We start from the raw sequence: 7,887 nt of genomic DNA, 5'->3' as shown, positions 1-7,887 counted from the left end.
ATGCTACAGAGCTCCCACTCACTTTCTTGTAAACGCAGGCTTCTCCATAAGTCTGTGTAAACCCAAACGCTTTGATCATCTCATCAAAGCGAATGTTCCAACTCCGAGATGCTTGCACCAGCCCATAAATCGAGCGTTGGAGCTTGCACACTTTGTCAGCATTCTTAGGATCGACAAAACCTTCCGGCTGCATCATATATAATTCTTCCTTAAGGAAACCATTAAGGAATGCCGTTTTGACGTCCATTTGCCATATCTCATAATCGTAGAATGCGGCAATTGCTAACATGATTCGGACGGACTTTAGCTTCGCTACCGGTGAGAAAGTCTCATCGTGGTCAACCCCTTGAACTTGTCGATAACCCTTAGCGACAAGCCGAGCTTTATAGATGGTCACATTACCATCCGCGTCTGTCTTCTTCTTAAAGATCCATTTATTCTCTATGGCTCGCCGTTCAACGGGCAAGTCAGTCAAAGTCCATACTTCATTTTCATACATGGATCCTATCTCGGATTTCATGGCTTCTAGCCATTTGTCGGAATCCAGGCCCGCCATTGCTTCTTCATAGTTCGAAGGTTCACCGTTGTCTAACAACATGATTTCCAAGACAGGGTTGCCGTACCACTCTGGTGCGGAACGTGTCCTTGTGGACCTTCGAATCTCAGTAGGAGCTTGATCAGAAGTATCTTGATCATTATCATTAACTTCCTCTCTAGTCGGTGCAGGCACCTCAGGAACATTTTCTTGAGTCGCGCCATTTGCCGGTTCAAGAGGTAATACTTCATCAAGCTCTACTTTCCTCCCACTTACTTCTTTCGAGAGAAACTCTTTCTCTAGAAAGGACCCATTCTTGGCAACAAAGATCTTGCCTTCGGATCTGAGGTAGAAGGTGTACCCAATAGTTTCTTTTGGGTATCCTATGAAGACGCATTTTTCTGACTTGGGTTCGAGCTTTTCAGGTTGAAGTTTCTTGACATAAGCATCGCATCCCCAAACTTTTAGAAACGACAGCTTAGGTTTCTTCCCAAACCATAATTCATACGGTGTCGTCTCAACAGATTTCGACGGAGCCCTATTTAAAGTGAATGCGGCAGTCTCTAAAGCATAGCCCCAAAAAGATAGCGGTAAATCGGTAAGAGACATCATAGACCGCACCATATCCAATAGAGTGCGATTACGACGTTCGGACACACCGTTACGCTGAGGTGTTCCAGGCGGCGTGAGTTGTGAAACTATTCCACATTTTCTTAAGTGTGTGCCAAATTCGTGACTCAAGTATTCTCCTCCACGATCTGATCATAGAAACTTGATTTTCCTGTCACGTTGATTCTCAACCTCACTCTGAAATTCCTTGAACTTTTCAAAGGTTTCAGACTTGTGTTTCATTAAGTAGACATATCCATATCTACTCAAGTCATCAGTGAGGGTGAGAACATAACGATAGCCACCGCGAGCCTCAACACTCATTGGACCACACACATCAGTATGTATGATTTCCAATAAGTTGGTTGCTCGCTCCATTGTTCCTGAGAACGGAGTCTTGGTCATTTTACCCATGAGGCATGGTTCGCACGTGTCAAATGATTCATAATCAAGAGACTCTAAAAGTCCATCTACATGGAGCTTCTTCATGCGTTTGACACCTATGTGACCAAGGCGGCAGTGCCACAAGTATGTGGGACTATCATTATCAACCTTACATCTTTTGGTACTCACATTATGAACATGTGTAGTAATACGCCCGAGATTCATTAAGAATAAACCATTCACCATAGGAGCATGACCATAAAACATATCTCTCATATAAATGGAACAACCATTATTTTCAGATTTAAATGAGTAGCCATCTCGAATTAAACGAGATCCCAATACAATGTTCATGCTCAAAGCTGGCACTAAATAAAAGTTATTGAGGTTTAAAACTAATCCCGTAGGTAAATGCAGAGGCAGCGTGCCGACGGCGATCACATCGACCTTGGAACCATTCCCGACGCGCATCATCACCTCGTCCTTCGCCAGTCTCCGTTTATTCCGCAGCTCCTGCTGTGAGTTACAAATATGAGCAACGGCACCGGTATCAAATACCCAGGAGTCACTACGAGTACTGGTAAGGTACACATCAATTACATGTATATCAAATATACCTTTTGGCGTTGCCGGCCTTCTTGTCCGCTAAGTATTTGGGGCAGTTCCGTTTCCAGCGACCCTTCCCTTTGCAATAAAAGCACTCCGTCTCAGGCTTGGGTCCATTCTTTGGCTTCTTCCCGGCAGCTTGCTTGCCGGGCGCGGCAACTTCCTTGCCGTCCTTCTTGAAGTTCTTTTTACCCTTGCCTTTCTTGAACTTAGTGGTTTTATTGACCATCAACACTTGATGCTCCTTCTTGACTTCTACCTCCGCTGATTTCAGCATTGAGAACAACTCAGGAATGCTCTTTTGCATCCCCTGCATGTTGAAGTTCATCACAAAGCTCTTGTAGCTTGGTGGAAGCGACTGGAGGATTCTGTCAATGACCGCATCATCCGGGAGATTAACTCCCAGCTGAGACAAGCGGTTATGCAACCCAGACATAGTGAGTATGTGCTCACTGACAGAACTATTTTCCTCCATCTTACAGCTGAAGAACTTATCGGAGACTTCATATCTCTCGATCCGGGCATGAGCTTGAAAAACCATTTTCAGCTCTTCGAACATCTCGTATGCTCCATGTCTCTCAAAACGCTTTTGGAGCCCGGCTCTAAGCTGTAAAGCATGCCACACTGAACGAGGGAGTAGTCGTCAACACGTGTCTGCCAAGCGTTCATAACGTCTTGGTTCTGTGGGACGGGTGGATCACCTAGCAGTGCTTGTAGGACATAATCTTTCTTGGCAGCTATGAGGATGATCCTCAGGTTCCGGACCCAGTCCGTATAGTTACTGCCATCGTCTTTCAGCTTGGTTTTCTCTAGGAACGCGTTGAAGTTGAGGACTACGTGGGCCATTTGATCTACAAGACATAGTGTAAAATATTTTAGACTAAGTTCTTGATAATTAAGTTCATCTAATCAAATTATTAATGAACTCCCACTTAGATTAGACATCCCTCTAGTCATCTAAGTATTACATGATCCGAGTTAACTAGGCCGTGTCCGATCATCACGTGAGACGGACTAGTCAACGTCGGTGAACATCTTCATGTTGATCGTATCTTCTATATGACTCATGCTCGACCTTTCGGTCTTCTGTGTTCCGAGGCCATGTCTGTACATGCTAGGCTCGTCAAGTTAACCCCAAGTGTTTTGCATGTGTTCCGAGGCCATGTCTATACATGCTAGGCTCGTAAACACCCGTTGTATGTGAACGTAAGGATCCATCACACCCGATCATCACGGCGTGCTTAGAAACGACGAACTTTAGTAATGGTGCACAGTTAGGGGAGAACACCTCTTGAAATTGTTATGAGGGATCATCTTATTTACTACCGTTGTTCTAAGTAAACAAGATGCAAAAACATGATAAACATCACATGCAATCAAATAATAATCGTGGCATGATATGGCCAATATCACATAGCTCCTTTGATCTCCATCTTGGGGCTCCATGATCATCTTGTCACCGGCTTGACACCATGATCTCCATCATCATGATCTCCATCATCGTGTCTCCATGAAGTTGCTCGCCAACTATTACTTCTACTACTATGGCTAACGCGTTTAGCAATAAAGTAAAGTAATTTACATGGCGTTTCTTGATGACACGCAGGTCATATAAAAGAATAAAGACAACTCCTATGGCTCCTGCCGGTTGTCATACTCATCGACATGCAAGTCGTGATTCCTATTACAATAGCATGAACATCTCATACATCACATACAGATCATTCATCATTCATCACAACTTTGGCCATATCATATCACAAACCACTTGCTGCAAAAACAAGTTAGACGTCCTCTAATTGTTGTTGCAAGTTTTACGTGGCTGATTTAGGGTTCTAGCAAGAACGTCTTCTTACCTACGTTAAAGCCACAACATGATTTGTCAACTTCTATTTACCCTTCATAAGGACCCTGTTCATCGAATCCGCTCCAACTAAAGTGGGAGAGACAGACACCCGCCAGCCACCTTATGCAACTAGTGCATGTTAGTCGGTGGAACCGGTCTCACGTAAGCGTACATGTAAGGTTGGTCCGGGCCGCTTCATCCCACAATACTGCTGAAGCAAGAAAAGACTAGTAACGACAAGAAAGTTGACAAATCTACGCCCACAACTCATTGTGTTCTACTCGCGCAAGAAGAACTACGCATAGACCTAGCTCATGATGCCACTGTTGGGGAACGTTGCAGAAAACAAAAATTTTCCTACTCGTTTCACCAAGATCATCCAGGAGTTCATCTAGCAACGAGTCATTGGATGCATCTACATACCTTTGTAGATGGCGCACGGAAGCGTTCAAAAGAACGGTGATGATGTAGTTGTACACGACGTGATCCAAATCACCGATGACCAAGCGCCGAACGGACGGCACCTCCGCGTTCAACACACGTACGGGACGGGAGACGTCTCCTCCTTCTTGATCCAGCAAGGGGGAAGGAGAGGTTGATGAAGATCCAGCAGCACGACGGCGTGGTGGTGGATGCAGGGCGTCACAGTAGCAGGGCTTCGCCTATACTACGAGAGAGAGACGTAACGGGGAGAGAGGGAGGCGCCAGGGGCTGGTGTATGAAATCCCTCCTCTCCCCCACTATATATAGGAGGGCCAAGGGGGGTGGTGCGCAGCCTAGGAGATCTGATCTCCTAGGTGCGGCGGCCAGGGGGAGGATTCCCTCCCCCCCAAGGCACCTAGAGGTGCCTTCCACCACTTGGACTCCTCCCCCATGGAAACCCTAGGCGCATGGGCCTAGTAGGGCTGGTTCCCTTGGCCCATGTAGGCCAAGGCGCACCCCCTACAGCCCATGTGGCCCCCCGGGACAGGTGGCCCCACCCGGTGGGCCCCCGGGACCCCTCCGGTGGTCCCGGTACAATACCGATAACCCCGAAACTTGTCCCGATGGCCGAAACAGCACTTCCTATATATAATTCTTTACCTCCGGACCATTCCGGAACTTCTCGTGATGTCCGGGATCTCATCCGGGACTCCGAACAACATTCGGGTTTCTGCATATACATATCTTCACAACCCTAGCGTCACCGAACCTTAAGTGTGTAGACCCTACGGGTTCAGGAGACAAGCAGACATGACCGAGACGACTCTCCGGTCAATAACCAACAGCGGGATCTGGATACCCATGTTGGCTCCCACATGCTCCACGATGATCTCATCGGATGAACCACGATGTCGAGGATTCAATCAACCCCGTATGCAATTCCCTTTGTCAATCGATATGTTACTTGCCCGAGATTCGATCATCGGTATCCCAATACCTCGTTCAATCTCGTTACCGGCAAGTCACTTTACTCGTACTATAATGCATGATCCCGTGACCAGACACTTGGTCACTTTGAGCTCATTATGATGATGCATTACCGAGTGGGCCCAGTGATACCTCTCCGTCATACGGAGTGACAAATCCCAGTCTTGATCCATGTCAACCCAACAGACACTTTCGGAGATACCCGTAGTATACCTTTATGGTCACCCAGTTATGTTGTGACGTTTGGTATACCCAAAGCACTCCTACGGTATCCGGGAGTTACACGATCTCATGGTCTAAGGAAAAGATACTTTGACATTGGAAAACTCTAGCAAACGAACTATACGATCTTGTGCTATGTTTAAGATTGGGTCTAGTCCATCACATCATTCTCCTAATGATGTGATCTCGTTATCAATGACATCCAATGTCCATAGTCAGGAAACCATGACTATCTGTTGATCAACGAGCTAGTCAACTAGAGGCTTACTAGGGACATGTTGGTGTCTGTTATTCACACATGTATTACGATTTCCGGATAACACAATTATAGCATGAATAAAGACAATTATCATGAACAAGGAAATATAATAATAATGCTTTTATTATTGCCTCTAGGGCATATTTCCAACATGAATTTCACGAAATTGTCCCAATGAGCACTTTGATTCTCTAGTGTTCCCTCGAATACTGGAGTCTTCCTTCCTCCCTTGACGTACTTGTCCCATTCACGATTCTTGTGGTTCTTGAATGCAACCGCCATCTTCCTAAGAGCAGCGTCCTTGACTTTCTGCACATATGCTTCTGTGAAATGATTTGGTAGGGTGAAATGTTACATGAGAGTATCCCAAAGTAGACTTTTTTGTCTGTCATCGACAAAAGTAAGATCTGGACGTGGCTTTGCTGGCTCTCTCCATTCTTGAAGGGAGATCGGGAGTTGGTCCGTCACAAGAACTCCGCACTGACGAACGAACTTGTCCGCAATCTTCTTAGGCGCTAATAGTTCACCATTAGGTTTGATTGCCTAGATATTATACTTTACGCCCTCCTTCAACTTTTTGTTCGGGCCTCGTTTCATCCTATTGCCTGAAGATTTGCTCGATCCGGATGGCTGAAAGAAGAAAGATCGATTCGTTAATATATCTTCAACTCATTTAAAACATGTGATGATCACCAGATGCCTGCTTATATAAATATATATACCTCTCCGGTGTTGTCATCATCGTAGTTCATGACTTCATCAATTCGGTCGTCGCGATCGAATATCATATCACCCTCTTCGGTGTTGTTTAGAAATTTGGAGCCGTCATAATCTTCTTCATTCTGATCATCATCTGGCCCGCGTATTATATCGAACATGGTCTGTTCTCCCTCTCTGTCGATATTGTTCGCCATAGCTTTTATTTAACTATGCCAAAAGAAATATAAAACAATTTAGTATTCAAATTACATCGTCTCGAATAATAGATATAATCTCGAATACATCATCTCGAATAATAGATATAATCTCGAATACATCGTCTTGAATAATAGATATAATCTCGAATACATCGTCTCGAATAATAGATATAATCTCGAATACATCGTCTCGAATAATATATAATCTCAAATACATCGTCTTGAATATTATATATCGAGTACATCACTGGCTAGGTAGCTAATAAAGATCGAATACTACAGAAGAATCTAGGACACTCGCGGTTCCTGCGGCGCGGGCGGTGGACACCCAAAGAGAAGGAACCCTCACAGGATCATAGCTGAAGTGAGATCCCTGAAGAAACTGCCAGGTATTGGAGAACCTGCCGCCCTCTAATGCAACCATGTAGCGATGGACGTGCTCGTCCTCCTCCCTGACACGGTGACGTACCACCTCCGGCGGGGCCGGCTCCCTTCACACCGAAACTGGCCCACGCGAACGCCACCAAATGAGATCAGGGTCGACGACGGGACCCGGGGCCGGGTTCCTCATCAAGCGGCGCCCCCCTCCAGGCAGCACCTCCCAGTGCCAGCCCGGCGGAGCTCAGTCCCGGACATGGGTCAGTCGGACGTTGTCGCGGACGGGTCGACGACGAGGATGCGGGCCGGGCATCGTCGAGAACAAATACTAGCTATATGCCCGCAAAAAGTAACATTTTTTTAATGATTGGATTTTGATAACTAAAATTTCTAACATTTCTATATAACTAAGATTTCTATAACATTTATAATATTTCTAGAACTAAAAAAAGAAAAATTTCTAACTTTTTTATAACTATTTCTATAACTAAAAAACAGAAAAATTTCTAACAATTCTAACTTTTTATAACTATTTCTATAACTAAAAAACAGAAAAATTTCTAACAATTCTAACATTTCTAACAATTCTAACAATTCTAACATTTCTAACTATTCTAACAATTCTAACATTTCTAACTATTTCTAAAAAACAGAAAAATTTCTAACAATTTCTAAAAAACAGAAAAATTTCTAACTATTTGTATAACTAAAAAACAAAAAA

This window comes from Triticum dicoccoides, chromosome 5A, assembly GCF_002162155.2.
Source record: "Triticum dicoccoides isolate Atlit2015 ecotype Zavitan chromosome 5A, WEW_v2.0, whole genome shotgun sequence".
Taxonomy (NCBI): Eukaryota; Viridiplantae; Streptophyta; class Magnoliopsida; order Poales; family Poaceae; genus Triticum; species Triticum dicoccoides.
Note: the sequence above shows the minus strand (reverse complement) of the source record.